The sequence below is a fragment of the Scleropages formosus genome, chromosome 8, assembly GCF_900964775.1.
Source record: "Scleropages formosus chromosome 8, fSclFor1.1, whole genome shotgun sequence".
Classification (NCBI taxonomy): Eukaryota; Metazoa; Chordata; class Actinopteri; order Osteoglossiformes; family Osteoglossidae; genus Scleropages; species Scleropages formosus.
In genome coordinates, this window is record NC_041813.1 from 18930780 (window position 1) to 18947086 (window position 16307).

Here is a 16307-nt window from a genome sequence, read left to right on the forward strand (position 1 = left end):
GAGTGAAGTGTATTTTTCCAACCTGATTAGTATGTACTGATTACTGAAACTGTTTACATAGCATTATTATTATATATATTCAATATTGCTGCTGCTGTTCTTGTTTAGTTGATTGCTGGTGGTGTAGAATCATGGTAAAGGTGTGTAATGCTATAGTTGGTACCCTAATTCTTGTTAGCACTGCTGACTTTGGACCCAAAGGTTGCAGGTTTGAGTCCCACCTCTGACCCTTGAGTAAGGTACTTACCCTCAGGGGTTCCAGTAAAGTTACCTGCCTGGGTGAACAATGGTAAGTTACTTTAGAGCAAAGTGTTAGTTAAATGTAATGTAATACATTATGCTATAGTATACTGTTGTGTGCATTCCAGGGTTGGATAGTACGGTTTTACTTCAGTGCAGTGTGGAGAGTACAGACTTTGAGGGGTTAACATGGTTACATCACTGAGCCCAGATGAGCTGCAGCCATCTTCCGCTCGCTGAGAACTTCGGCTCCATCCAGAGGGACAAATAAACTCTCCTTCACCGGAGCCTCACTGCTGGAAACCAGGTTTGTACACAGGAGTAGTGTTTCATTGTTAAGGTGTTACAGTGTGTCTACCAGTGACTGTATCTGTGTTTCAGTCTTACTGTGATTCGGTCTTTCGGCATTGCTGTTTCGCTCTTTCATTGTTTTGGTCTTGCAGTGATGAAACGTTACACTGTAGCAGTGTTCCAGTGATGCGATATTACAGTGTAGCAACGTTGCAGACGTGAAATGTTATAGTGTTGCGGTGTTTCATTGATACAGAGTGGCAGCGTTGTAGTAGTGTTGCAGTGTTACAGTGATGAAATGTTATAGTGTTGTGGTGTTTCATTGATACAGTGATGGGATAATAGGGTTCCGGTGTCAGTGTTTCAGTGATGAGTTGTGATTGTTTCAGTGATACAGAATAGTAGTGTTATAGTGAAGTTTTACAGTATTGTAACGACCCTTGTTAGTGAGAATTTGGACAGGAAGCGGGTCTATTGTAAATAGTTGAATTGCGGGAAAAATATAGGTGTTCGGCCACAGGGGGGACTTAGAGGGAAAGTAGTGGGGTGACTGTTTGCCAGCAAGAGAGGGAGAAAGCTTGGGGGCACTAGGCAGGCTGGAGGAAAAGGGGGTCTTCGGACCGAGAGCATTATTTCGCTGTGTGCCGATGTTCTGATGAAACATTTCTCATCAGCGCTGCCTGTGCGTCGTCCTTTGCCCCATCCGAACCCAGAGTGCTGCCCTCTGCAGTATTTTACTGATTCGAGTGTAGTGGGGGGGGGGGTGTGGTGGCACAGCGGGTTTGCCCAGGGCCTGCTCCCCGGTGGGTCTGGGGTTCGAGTCCTGCCTGGGGTGCCTTGCGGCAGACTGGCGTCCCGTCCTGGGTGTGTCCCCTCTCCCTCCGGCCTTGCGCCCTGTGTTGCCGGACTAGGCTCCGGCTCACCGCGACCCTGTTTGGGACAAGCGGTTTAGGACACTGTGTGTGTGTGTGTGTGTGTGTGTGTGTGTGTGTGGTAGTGATGGTTTAGCCGTGACAGATGCAGTGTTTTGCTTTGCCTTTCAGGTGATGTACAACTCTGTTTGCAGGCAAAACGTTGTACTGAGTTGTTCAGTGGTTCGCTCCACCCACTTATAGTTAGATGATAGCCGAACTGTGCGCCCTGCTCAGCGGTTGGGGGTTTCCTTTCAGGAGTTAATCGTTGTCATTGTATCCCGTTTCTGTTGTTCCACCATGAGACAGATCTCATTGGGAACTGAACAAATTGTAAACACCCTGGTGAATAAGGGGTGTGGGCTGATAACGCTACATAGAGTTCATTGGAAGTCGCTTTGGAGAAAAGTGTCTGCTAAATAAAGAAATATAAATGTAAACATGGGTGTGGTTTTCACCACTGGAAATGACATGATCGTTTCATTCTGTGTCATTCTTCATGTTGGTAATAACTCCCTCTGACATGCCCCCCATCCCTCCAGCACAGTTTTCAAGCAAGGCTAATGTCCCCCTTGTATTTGTGAGTGCTGTTGCTGATATTTTTTGCCTCTCCCAATGCTTGAGAAGTCCTTATACCCCTGAGTGTCCAGTGTTATGATGTATGTCCAGTGCCATTTATGAGACACTTTGAAAAAGCCATAGTTTTCACCATCCATTTCCCCTGTAACCAGTGTGCATCCTGCAAGGATGTCTACATGGCTACAGAAACCCCCTTTTTTTTCTGATGCTCAAATGAATATTAATGGTAAGCAAAACTGGGCTAAATGTCTTTGCTGCTGGCTGCAGAACCCCCCCCCGAAACTGCTTGCCCCGAGCATTGTCGCGGCGAGCCGGAGCCTAGCCCAGCAGCGCAGGGTTAGGAGACGCACCCAGGATGGGACGCCAGTCCATCTCAGGGCATCCCAAGCGGGACTTGAACCCCAGACCCACCAGAGAGCAGGACCTGGTCAAATCCGCTGTGCCACCACACCCCCGCCCCCCCGTTGCAGAACCTTTAGTGTTTATTTTAATTGTTGTCAAAGTTTCTCCATTGGTATTAAGAACTCTTGGTTTTGAACTTGGTGTGGTATTTACCCCATGCCTAACCTGATAGTGCTACAAACAGAATAACATGGCACGAGGTGTCACACCCCCCGGAACAAGCGGAGCGGCAATACCTGCGGCTAATTGATGACTCCCGGGATATAAGGAGCTCCGTGCCCACACCACGACACGGATTCTTGCAGTTGTCCTTGTGGTTTTGCAGTCTCAGCGTTTTCATCTTGCCTTGCTTTGTTCTCTTGTTCCCGGTTTTCGACCCTCCCCTGTTTTCCTCAACCACAAAGTATCACCTTGCCTGGATAGTGACGTTTGCACCTTGTAGACCTTCGCCTGTACCCACCTTCGAGTTTGTCTTGCCCTACGAACCCTGTCAAAAGAATAAAACTACCCGCAATTGGGTCCACTACTTACCTGTCTATCTCCAGTCAGCCTGTCGTCATGACACGGGGACGTTGCTTTTGTTGAACGGGATTGTATTTCACCACGGGGTCAGAGGTCGGTGACCATCCATTAACCTGTATCTCCACTTTCTCTCCATATTGCCCTTCGCAGGTAATCTGATGAAGTCCTTCATTCATTCTAAGCACCGTTCTCTGTGTGGGAGCACCCTGGAGATGTTTTCTTACAATAAACAGAATTTAATGAGCTGGCAGCAGCGGTCTCCCCATCCCTTACACAGCATGTGCCAGCAGAGACGAGCATGGTTTTCTCATGGTGGCGAGTAGGGTGTGTTAAAGGGAGCGCAAGTTGGGTTGTTTGGAGTGTGAGTGCGGAGGCTTCCACAGCATTCTGGGTTGGTGTGTGTGTGCTGGGCATGTGGGCTGTGATTTGTAGTCTGTCTTGTCATTCAGCCAGAGGCGATGGTGGCAGTTGACTAGACAAGGCAGGTTTTTGACAGCGTCGGTCCCATTCAAAACGTAACAGCTATTTGAGCAACATCTTGTGAAACCTTTGTACCCTGGTGAGAAGTTTGGGAGTGAGTCACCGCTAAAGCAGCACCATGCAAGAGTGAAAACGCTCAGAATAAAGTCCGCAGGATGACTTGTAGCTTTGTTTTTCCTCACACTTCATTGCAGAATGACGTTCTGTATAAACTCCCCCTGCTACTCCATCATCTCAGCATCTAGCTGGGTCCAAAAGGGCCACAGTTCTCCAGCAGATGGCCCGCGGGTAGGAATTTTGGGCCAGCAAATCAGTCATGAAACACATAATCCAAACCTCTTTGGTTATCACACTGAGGCTGAGGCGTTGCCTCCTGCCGGCTCATAAGATTAATCTTACGAAAAAAAGCAGGCGGCCTCAGTGCTCAGTATTTCTGCTCTTTGTTAGCATTTGATTTAAAAGATAAAGTTCGTGCTGTGTCAGTTGTATGGGAAAATAAAGGGGCTGTTCCCCATGTCTCCCCTCCTCACCTCTCTCCTTTGGCTTCCTGTTGTTCCCCATATGAAGTTCATGAGTCTGGTTACATCTTTGAAAGGATCTGCACCTTGATCTTTGCACCTACAGGACCTTGTTGTTCCCTATACCCCAGCAGAAGAACAGTGCTCCTTCACATCTGGTAGCTTAATGGCTCAGCTCACATAGGGTCCAATACCTGTAGGTTCTGTTTTTTATTACTTCATTTAGCAGATGCTTTTCTCCAAAGCAACTTCCAATGGACTCTATGTAGTGTTATCAGCCCACACGCCTTATTCACCAAGGAGACTTACGCTGCTAGATACACTACTTACGCTGACTCACTCATCCATACATCAGTGGAACACACTCTTTCTGGCACTCATACACTATGGGTGAACCTAAACACCATGTCTTTGGACTGTGGGAGGTAACCAAAGTACCCAGAGGAAACCCACACAGACCCAGGGGGAGAACACGTAAACTCCACACAGACTGAGTGTTAATTGAACCCACATCCTCTCACACCACCCAGGTGCTGTGAGACATCTGCACTACTCCCCGTGCTACCGTGCCGCCCGTGGCTCTGATGCGGTGGAATGAGCTCCTGCTGTCTCTCAGAGCTGCCGAACCTCTCGAGAATCACTCTATCCTAGCAGTCAAGAAGGGGCACAAACGCATCGCTTTTTGAGACACTTCTCCTGACAGCTACATAAAGGAGTCCAACACCATCTTCTAGGATTATTTGTGAGTTTTCTGTTAGAATCTCATTTCAGTATACCGGTACTTGAGGGATGTGAGCCAACAACATGGTGGTATTAGACAAACAAACCATCTATGTATAATCCTGCGTCTGTGTCTAAAGCTCTTCATTTCTCATTGGCGCATTTTTGTTTTACAATGCGTAGCACATGGCTTTGGAGAAAAGCATCTGCCAAATGCATAAATGTAAATGCTACAGGGACCCCCCAGTTGAAATCAAACAATGGTTCATTCCGATAAGATTCACGCAGAGAAGCGGTGGAAAGTCACTGATCACAAGACCATCTGCAGTACCGCTCCTGCGAATTGTGCTTCTCTCAAAACAGGAAGAGTGGAGCCGGGTGTATCGGAACTCGTGTTTCATCGCACCGCGCCGCTCTGGGCTGCTCGCTTTTTGACACGTTGGCATGCCTTCAGCAATCTCGCAGCTTAGCGCTGCCACAATGAAACGGCGTTAGCTGAACAATGACCTGGGGATGGGGCAGCAAACGCAGCTTTTGGAAAGCTGTCCCACGTCGCTGTACTCGCGGCCAGAGCTTTTTACTAAGACAGCAGTCCTCCCCCGCAAAACCCTTATTCACCAGAAGTCCGCTGTGCATTCTATTTCTGTCTGCGGCCAAGCTGCCCCCGCAGTTCTGACCCCTCGCTGAGTTCTGCTTTTCAGTATTTTCCTTGTCTTTATTTTTAAAACTTCTTGTCCGGTTTCCCGAGACGCGAGACCGCGTGGGATTTATGGGAATGCGGCGGCCCCTACGAGTCGCGCTCATTTCTCGAGAACGGCGACAGCGTCGCCCCTCCCCCGCAAAGCAGCACGTTCTGGGGTCTCGTTCCTTCCAGAAACAGAGATCTGGAGTTTGCGTTCACCCTGCTTACTCTGGCCGGCCCTGTTGTTGAGCTGCTGTTCTAATCTTAGCCGCACAGCTGACCTCCTCTGGGTTAGTAGCGGTGAGGTAATGTTTGCAAATAGCAGCAAAGATGACGGGGGGCATTACGGACGATAATGAACTGCGAAACTTGACACAGAAAGTCATGGAAAACGGATTTATAACCCACCCTTGTCGCCTCCAGCGAGGTACTCGGACCTAAATCGCCTCCGTTAAAAACCAGACGGGCAAAGCTGCAATCTGGTTTGGAGAAAATAAATACCCGAACGGTGGAGAATTAATTAATTAGAAATCGATTAACTTATGAATGGTGAACCCGAAACACCCTTAGATCATTTCATGCGCATCCAGCCTCTCTGTCTGACAAATCACCGTTTCTATCTGAAGTCCTGTTGTGAGTCATGTATCCACCAGTGGTCCATTTTCTCAAATCCGCAGCACATTCCAGACATTCGAGTCTGAGCTTTGAACCGACTTCAGCGGCTCTACAGGTGTCGAGACGGCTGCTGCCACACCATCATTCTGGCAGCACGGGGGACTGCTGAGCATATGCTCCACGGGATGCGGAGACGCTCCCTAAAAGTTCCCTTTTACCTATTAATATTTACAGCCGTCTTGTTTTTGCAGGCTTTGAAATCATGCGCATATTCTCCTCTGCTTCTGCTGTTATAGTGTTTTCTTCATTTATCTTAGTGGAAGCAGATGGTAAATAACTTCCTGCATTCAGCAACATGCCAGTTGACCCGTGATCCACTGGGATGGTCAGACCATCGTCCGAGTCAAACTGCTGCTCCAGGAAAAAAACGTTTTGCTCGGCCTCTCAGTCGGACACCGGTCTCCAACTGTATTTAGTCAGGTTTGCGTGCCTGCTACGTTTAACTCCGAAAGCAGGAAGCTGGATCACTCCTCCCATCCTGCTGTGTTTTCCATTCTCTGCACCTCCATGCCATTCTGGTGTGCTCTTCTGGCCTTGCGCAACGCGGTAAAGCAATACCTGGCTTGTGCTTGCGTCATTGTGGAAGTGCCAGCTTTTTGAGAATGTGACACGGCAGCGGTGTGGAGTAGCCTAGTGTGAGGGGAGAGGATGTAACGTAGGAAGGGTTGGGGGGGTGTTGTGTGAAAGGTCTTGCCCTGTTCTCTCTAATACACCCAGCAACATGGCACAAAATTTGGCCCTGTACCCGAGAAACGCAGTCGTTTTGCTGTGTCCTCTTAATCTGTGGCAAACGTTTGTCATGGAGGACGACGCAGTGTTCTTCCCAGTTCCATGAGGAGAGAGCATTAAGTAGGTGGCGTAATGATTAGAGCTGCCATCTTTGAGCCGGAAGAACCCAAGTTTAAATTGCACCTCCTACTGCAGTCCGTCCGAACCACTTGCCCCATACAGGAGGCGGGGAACCGGAGCCTAACCCGGCACGCAGTGCGTAAGGCCAGAGGGGGAGGGGACACACCCAGGACAGGACGCCAGTCCGTCGCAAGGCACCCCAAGCGGGACTCGAACCCCAAACCCACCAAAGAACAGGACCAGGACCAACCCACTGCACCACCGCACCCCCTACTCCTACTGCAGTACCCTTGATAAAAATTACCCAGCTGTATAAATGAGTGAATAATTTCGGTATCTTAACATTGTAAGCTGGTTTGGAGGAAAGTGCCAACGAAGGGCTAAGTTTTGTAATCTGTATTAAAGAGCAATATAAGGCTGCACAGTCATTTGAACACCTGATGAAGGCCTTGACTTTCCATGCACCTCACACATCTGGCAAGCAGTTGGTTATTCTGCAGACAGTCAAAGCAACAGAGTAATAATCATCCATGCGATGATCTTGCATTTGATGGAAACTGGCTGTGTTGGAAAGTCCTCAGGAAACTGCCATCTCTTGCCATCCTGCAGTAAAGCTGGCCGCAGCAGTCAGGGCTTGTTTGACATTCTCTACTTACTTTTTCATCGTATTTGGCAATTAAGACGTGTGTAGTGAATTCACTTCTTTAATGGTCGCACCAAATCTGGTGTTGGTGTCACGCAATAACAAGGACTTAACAATAAATGCAGAGCAGCAGTTTTGATGCAACATGGCTGTAATCCATTTGGCAGGGTGATATCACTAAGTCAACGAAAAAACTGGAGGATGAAGGTAAATTTGCTGCTTTTTGGCAGATCACTACCCTGTTTGTACACAGATGTGCTTCTTGGTCACGCGTCAAGGCTTAGGTGTCTAGTGGAGAGGCTGTAGCATCTATAAATACCCGTCCTGCTGTTGTCTCACCGCCACACCACTGCAGAGGTCAGTTTCAGTCTCCTTGGCGACTGCTGAGAGGGCAGGATATGGTCCTTCTAAGCAAAGGCCCAATCACACGCTCATCACAGCTCATTTTAGTCGTTTCGACTCGCCACTTATACATCACCATACATTGCTTTAGTTACAAGTGGTGTTAGTCACTCAAACCTAATGATCAGGCTTCCTTGTGCATTAATTTATGTTGTTTTATTTTAACATGCTCACAATCAGACTGGTTATATTGACTGATATAGACTGATCTTACTGTAAGTCAGTTAATCAAGTAACAGTATTACAATTTAAGTATATAATAATATGTTTTTCTTGCTGTTTTTTTCAGGGCTTACACGATGACTTAGTACTGACCAACAGCAACAGAACGAGACAAAGTCTCCCATCTGTTTCTTCTGTACTAAGTAAGTTAAGCTTTTAATTTAATAAGTGACTAATTGCAACTATTCCTTACATGATGGTGTCAGCTGGTTTAGTGAAATCACATACAAAGAAAAATTTTTCAAGAAGTATGTTGTTGGTTTTGCAATGGAAGAAGCATAGCGTACGTTTGCATTGCAGACTGAAAGATGTAGTAGGGAGTGAATAAAGTACCCGGTGTGGATGTAAAATGATTCTATAACTGGCCAAAAATACCATTGCACTACATAATAGTCTGTTGTATGAAAAAGACGTAATATTTTCTTATGCCGTTGTAGTTGTTTTTTGTTGTATGGGACCCTGTTGCATGAGGGCTGAGTATATTATATATTGTCTTTACCTCAGACACCAAAGTTTAACACCCTCTGCAAAAATACATTTAAATATTTAGCAGATGCATTTCTCCAAAGCGACTTCCAATGAACTCTATGTAGTGTTATCAGCCCACACACCTTATTCACCAAGGTGACTTACACCACTAGATACACTACTTACGATGAGTCACTCATCCATACATCAGTGGAACACACACACACACACATTCTCTCTCTGTGTCACTCACACACTATGGGGGAACCTGAACAACATGTCTTTGGACTGTGGGAGGAAACCAGAGCACCCAGAGGAAACCCACACAGACAGAGGGAGAACATGCAAACTCCACACAGACTGAGCAGAGATCGAACCCACATCCTCTTGCACCACCCAGGCGCTGTAAGACAGCAGTGTTACTTGCTATGCCACTGTGCCGCCCACTGGTTGCAATAACAGAAAAATCAGTAGTTCAAACATATTATGATACCGTCTTCCTGTGCCATACAAAGGTAATTTATTGTTGAAGAATCCTTCATAAAGTGAATTCTCATCAGACATAATTGCTGTTAGTTTCAATGTTAGAAATGCCTATGGGTTCCTGAGCCCCAAAACTGAAACCTACTTGTGCTGTGAAGGAGAGAAGATCATGTCGGTATGAAGAAAAAGTTAGGAGCTTGAGTGCTTGGAACTCCCTGGTATATATAAGTTTGGGAAAAAAATGGGAGAGCACACCCACGCTTATCAAGATATTTAGTATTTATTTTTATTTTTCATTCAGCTGCGTTTCAATGGGAGGACTTAGCGTACTTATACATTTTTTCACTGAACACCTTTCCAAAACAGTCGCTTTTCTCCAGAATAACTTAAAATGTTAAGTTACTTGCAGTTATACAGTTGCGTTTTTCACTGGAGCAATTCAGCATAAATACCGTGTTCAGTACTACAGCAATAGGTGGGATTTTAACCACCAATCTTTGGATCTCAAGGCAGCAGCTTTAAGCGCTATGCTATCAGCTGCCTGCATGTAAAAATATCACCCAATGCCATTAACATGGGCACAATTGCTTCAATAATTAATCTTAGTTATTGTAACACAATATAATAGGGCAGCTTCTCTTCATTAATTTTGGCATAATACTGTACGGCTGTTTACCTACACTCGTTCAGCTCTTTCATAGCTGTTATGTGCAATTAAAATGCTCACAAAGCATACACGCATGTGAAACTCAGTCTTAATTCAGTCTTTCATGGGAAAAAACAGAACAGTTAAGACCCAGTGGAAAAAAGAACAGTGAAGACTCAATGAAAAACTCAAAGAAATCAATTAATGCGAATGAATACACCAAACAAACTGACGTGGTTTGCGTTTACATTTATTCGTTTAGCAGATGCCCTTCTCCAAAGCGACATACGTCTCAGAGAAAAACACAATGAGTGCATCACATTAACAGAAGAAGAGACTTGGATGCAGACACGTTAGTCTAAAGTACAGTTAATACCGGTTAGTGGTTTTGACAGTCCAGATGGTAGCCGTAAATATAGAGTTCAACTTCCAGTGGGTTTTTTTATTGTCATTCCTCTATATAGCTCGTATACAGTGAAACGAAACTAGCAAACTTGCGAACAAGGTTTGGTGAAGGTTGAGAATTGAACGCAACATGAGCCAAACTATAACTGAGAGGAAGACCACATGGTGACTCTGGTCTTGAACCACTCAGGTGTCGGGAGGCACGAAATCCAAATTTTCGGTCGTCATAAACGGAAGGAAAATGTCACATAAGCTGAAGTAGGGGTATGGTGCAGTGGGTTGGACCACAGTCCTGCTCTCCTGTGGGTCTGAGGTTCGAGTCCCGCTTGGGGTGCCTTGCGACGGACTGGCATCCCGTCCTGGGTGTGTCCCCTCCCCCTTCGGCCCTACGCCCTGTGTTACCGGGTAGGCTCCGGTTCCCCGCGACCCTGTTTGGGACAAGCGGTTCTGAAAATGTGCGTGTACTTGTAAAGTCAGATTCTCATAACCTCAATAAGGGTATCTCAGGGGATAACTGTCTTGTGGATTAGCTGATGCTCTTGTCCGAAGAGATTTCCGATGTTTCGCTCTTATATGCTGCAGGGTGTTTTTGCTGCATCAATCCAGGGTACTATAGCAGGAGTTAGGAATGGGACTAGCAACCGACAACCTTCGGGTTACAAATCATAATAACTCCATCATATTCTTAATCGCTCCATCAGCCCGTTGCCCCATTATGATATCACTACACTAACAAGAGTTATGAAGTATTTCAAAGACCTTTCAAAGGCTTCGCAAGTGCTCTGAGGATCTTTCTCTCGGTTCTCTCCTGCCATTCAACGGACAAGCAACAGAGCACAGCAGGTGTTTCCTGCTCTGTTTGTCTCTTTTCAACCGTGGAGGAAATAAACAGTCGGGAGACATGGCCAGACTTAAATTTGTGGGAAATGATTAGGTACTTTCCACATGCAAACAGGAGATGGTTTCCTGCAGTGCCGTCTACTGGTAGCTTGAAAATGTTATGCCGTTCCACTAATGTGTCTGTAAGTGTGTAAACTGTTGTTTTCAAACATCAAAATATTTTGCGGTTCGCAAATGTATACAGTTGGATAATAGTTTATTATTAAAAACTTTTTTGCCGAAACAGTTTCAGTTACTTAAGGTAGGTAACTGCTATGCCATCGGCTGGACTTGAATTTCTGCCCATCAGTTTGTGTCTTGAGTGAAAATCAGTTGTGTGCACTCCCCTTCCCTCCTTTGTTTGGAAACTGTGTGTGTGTGTGTGTGTGTGTGTGTTTGTGTGTGTGTGCGCGCGCGCTCCAAGTGTCCACCTACACACAACCTTCTTAGTGTCGTCCAGCTTAGTTTCGGTCTGACTTCAGAGGGAAATTAATGCTTTGCTTGGGGTTCCACATCCCCCAATCTTTTCCCACAATCTGCCCTCAGTTGCCTTCAGTCCCATGGGGGGGCCAGGGGTTGGGCGTGTTTGGAGGATTGCCCCCCCCCCCCCCCCCAAGGAGAGAAAGGAGCAAGTTCTTGGGGGATTTCTCTGAGGAGATGTGAAGCAAAACTTTCTGTTGCCTTAGCCGACCGGTGTGAATATTACGTTTCAGCTTCACTTTAAATGTTCAATAAATTACAGGTTTTCGTTTATTTTGTAAACAACATGGAAAGACATGCACGGTAGATTTCCACCCGAACATCCTGTTCTCCATAGTGGAAGGTGACATAAATATCCCTTTTGATAAAGATATTGATAGTACTGTGTGTTAAAGTGTCACGGTCCACATGGACATACCCCTCTACTCAGTGCCACCAGCTCAGACCCGTGCACTTGTTCGTATTCTGGTGGGTAGTGGGGTATAAAAGGAGCAAGCGGCCGAGGATAGGTCGCAGATTCTTAATTAGCGTTTCATTGTGCTCTCTTGGCAATCATTAGTTACCTGTTTCCCCAGTTTGGTTCCATAGGTGTGTACGTTCAGGGGGGCACAGCGGCGCAGCGGGTTTGGTTGGAGCCTGCTCTATGGTGGGTCTGGGGTTCGAGTCCTACTTGGGATGCCTTGTGGCAGACTGTTGTCCCGGCCAGGTTGTGTCACTGCACCCTGTGTTGCGGGGTTAGGCTCTGGTTTGCCTCGACCCCGCTTGGGAAAAGCAGTTGCACACTGTGTGTGTGTGTGTGTGTGTGTGTGTGTGTGTGTGTGTGCCTGTCCTGTCTACTCCTACCTTTTGTGCTCCAGTCGTGGTCCCGTGTTCCAGTCCAGTATTTCATCAGACCTCTGTGTTCAAGTCCTACTCACAGATTCGGGTTTCACTGCTCACTTTTGTGAAAATACACCGTGTGCCTCCTTGTCATGCGTTCATTGTTTCACCTCTACACTGTACTCTGCAGTTTGCACTGTGCACTTATAAATACACTCTGCGCGTGGGGTCATTATACTTTTCGTCCATGCTTGGGCGTAACAGCAACGCGTGTCCGTGTCGGACTTTCTTCCGGACGTTACGTAAAGTACTGAGAGTAAGGACCTTTTGTTCAGTCGTCATTTATCTTTTCCCTTCGTGGTGCTGTCATTTTTCATTAAAAAATGTTGCTGTATGATGTCTTGAGACTAGTGAGATTTTGGCCTCAAGCCCAATTGCTTAAAGTAATTCTCAAAAAGACCTCCTTTGCCTGTTGAAACACTAGGGCAGGATTTACTGTGCTTTGCACACCGTCTTACGCTGTGTACGAAGACACGGGAGGCCCCAGTTTCACCAACCTTTTAATATCAGCCCTCCAAGTTACTCAAGACCACAAATAATGAATGGCACTGCGTTAAGAGCTCGTAGTGTTAATATTTTATAGCTGTAATGAATCACGGTGAAATACAGGGAGTAGTGTCCCCTTACATCCCTCCTCAAGTCTCCTGTACTCGTATGTGTTACAGGTTGTGGAGTCTTTTGAATCTCCGTCAGCTTGGTGCTGTAAATCTACAGTCCAGGTTTCCAGTGAGCATTCTCTCTAATCGGGTCCGAGCGCTGTTTGCCCCGGCTCTCACCATCTCCCGGCTCGTGCTGGCACTTGGGACGTGTTACAGTCTTATTAATTGCCGCACTTAGCTCCGTCTTGATTCCATGTTTTGCTTTATGTAACATGGAAATGGATCAGTGCAGCCGTTATTACGGTGCCACGCTTCTGCGGTTGCACGTGCGGCAGCCCACACATGTAGAGTACGCAAATTTGTTGGAAGTAGGTCGCCTCTCACCAAGACAGTCGGTGAGTTTGGATAGATCGATCGATCGATCTTGGTGCCCTCATCACGTGTTTGACCGCTACACCAACAGCCACTGCTGCAGAAATGGACACGAGTGATAGCTCTGCAGCCAGTGGCTCTGCACCAGAAGGCAGTGGCTTGACACTCAGACCGCAAGCTGGCTACCATGTTAATGTTGCAGAATAGTAGGTGCCCTAATAGGCTCCATTATGAAAGGAGAACAAGCCAGGGAAGGCACAGTTCCTCTGCTGGTCCATGCTAAGCCAGGGGTAGGCCTACAGGCTGCCAGGAGGGAGTCAGTTTCTCAGGAAGACCTGGTCAAGTCAGTTGGGTCCAGCCGTATCTTGCCAGCACATCAAAGGGTCATCGTCGGGGACGCAAATTGCGGACTTCTGGTCATTCCGTGGCTCCGCTTCCTGTTTGTTCACACAGGTTTGGCTTGCAAAGAGCGGTCAGTCCATTACCACACAGCAGCACAGAAAGACAGTGAATCCCCACATTGCGGACAGGTCACCCTATGTACGGTTCCAAACCTCGGACTGCAATTATCCAGCCTGCACCAGGAAAAGCACTGTTTGCCAGTGATAAGGCCCGTAAGGAAATGACAGAACTCAGCGAAACTGATAATTGATAACTGAGCCGCCTTGGTGGCACTGAAAAGCACAGGATCCTGGCTTTGTTACCTGGCCCAGCATCCACCTCTTCCCCTGTGAAACATCTGTTTCCAGCCATAGCTGTAGGTTCTCTTTTTTATCCCTCATTCATGATTGCAGCATTTCATCAGTTATTAACAGTGATTCATGATGCCATTGCACAGATAGTTTTTGTCTTTGTGCAAACCAGGCTGGTCCAGTGTTTTACAGATAACAGCGTTTCACCGAGAAAACAAATATGGCTTGGCGAAGAACTGTGCAGCAAAGACGGGCACACTAATTCAAATTTGTGTATAATTTTTGATTATCTTGCAGTGGAGCAAACTCGGGGTAAAAACTCCATCAAAAGTTAAAACCAAAAAAGGCTGAACGATAACACACAATGTTTTTCTGTACTGACATTTTACTGATTCTATTACTTGAATTTAATAGTTCTAAAAAATTTTTAAGAGCTAAAAGGTGTATGGTACCTCAACCAAATGTCCAAAATGACCTTATGATCTCTCCATTCATCACGTTTAAATAAAAAAAACTTGAATAAATATTTAAAACTTGTCATGTCAAGTTAAAATCCATGCAGTGAAAACTCATTGATGAAATGTACTGTATGACAATTACTTAAGAATCAATTGAAGTCCACACCCTAAGTCTCTAACTATACAACCCTGTATGTCTATATAGCACTATTTGCACAGATAATTCACAAACGTTTTGCACGTCTCCGCCTTTTCTCAGCTTGGTGTTCACTGCAGAAGCAGGTACGCAGTATCTTGGTTATTGAATTATGATAACGGAGCACTGATGGACTCAGAAAAGCTTGCAGGACACACATGTTTTGTAGCTGGGCTTGTCTCCGAGAGCAAAAGCTGGTTACAGTTAAGTGGCACCAGGTCTCAATTATCGCAATCCGCTCCCAAAGCCAGACGTTAGGGCTGGACACCCTTCTCACAGCCACAGAGGCCCCCAAGGCACAGGAAACAGCACCCTGCCCCCACCCATGCTGTTTCCAAAAAGGCAAATTGTCATGCCAGAGGCGCCTCAGAGCAATTAGAAAGTCATGGCAGCATGGTGCGTATCTTCAAGGAACTTTCCTTCCAGTGCATTCTGCGTTGCAGAGGTTTTGACATGGATGGTGGCACTGGGGTCAAAGTTTTGAGGCTTGTTCCTTTGTCAGACACACCCATATGCACAAGCAATTTCTAAGCATAGATTAGCAAGTGTGCGCTGCGATTCTTCAGGCACTCGGCAGCTCCGAGGGACAGATGGAGACTGTGGACCTATGGACCTTCAATTTTAGCCACACTGTGAGTGGGACCACCAATATGCCAACGCTCTTCCTTGTCCAGGGAACTTCTCCCATAGATGAGCCAGTGGAAGAAAATGCAGCTGCCAACAGCAGACTATTTCAGATAAGCACAAAAGTGCTTCATCTCATGTTTCTGGGAATTTTAAGTCCATAGTACTTAATTGGGAGCCAGAAGCAGCAATGGTTTGCTGTATGACTGTTTCTTGTGGTTGCAATCGATATTAATCAAGTCTCGGCTTTTCATTCAGAGCAGTTGTGCAGCTCAGGGGACTAAGGGTGTGCGAGGACAAGATGTACCTTGCTGTCTTTCCATGATTTAGGAAGAGGAGTCACAGGGGTCAAAGGTCAGCCTTGCCACACTCTTGGCCTTTGGTTAGCAAGCTGTGTAGCATCACTTTACACAAATGCACACTTCAAAGTGAGTTCAAATACATCAAAAATTCCAATTTGGACAGTCTCCGTTTCACATGTTCCATCAAACCAGGGGTGACCTGCTGCTCGGACCCCTGACGCTGAGCCATTTCCAGCGACCAGCTGAAACAGGAGATAACCGCTAATCCAGAGCCTAGAGGAAGAGTACCTGTTTGAAGTCCTGATGTTATGAAGAGCCTGCACCATAGTCTTTAAAGCTCCCTCAGCATCTATGAAGTGACTAAAATAGCAGACCCCAACGGGGATGAGTAACTGCATGACGTGTTACGCTTTCCTCTGTCAAAGTGGAGTACTTTGGGTCATTTTCCATGCACATCAGTAGTATTTTCTTACAAGGCCCTATTGTGTATTCCAATAAAAGCGCTTACAGTAGATATGACATCATTGGTTTGGCATAGTTGGTCATTGTTTCTTGATTAGCTCCCCTGTCTCTTGACAAATTGATGGTGGTGTAGGGTTGTAGGGCTGTGAGCATCACCTTAAGGGAAAAATAAGCAGCCAAGAATCTGGCGCAGATGAGCTGAGGAAGAAATCACTGGTTGAGGTTT

The 16307-nt window shown here is 46.4% G+C and overlaps 1 protein-coding gene across 4 annotated transcripts in view; it reads left to right on the forward strand.

Moving 5' to 3' along the window:
• Positions 1 to 341: 341 nt before the first annotated feature.
• mrtfbb (myocardin related transcription factor Bb) overlaps positions 342 to 16307 on the forward strand; it is a 38669-nt gene continuing 22703 nt past the window's right edge. For 2 of the 4 annotated variants that reach the window (XM_018757333.2, XM_018757334.2), the window contains exons 1-2: positions 342 to 547; positions 8204 to 8279. The gene's annotated coding sequence lies outside the window, so the exon portion shown is untranslated. The remainder of the gene's footprint in view (positions 548 to 8203; positions 8280 to 16307) is intronic. The other 2 variants (XM_018757335.2, XM_018757338.2) reach the window with 1 other exon arrangement.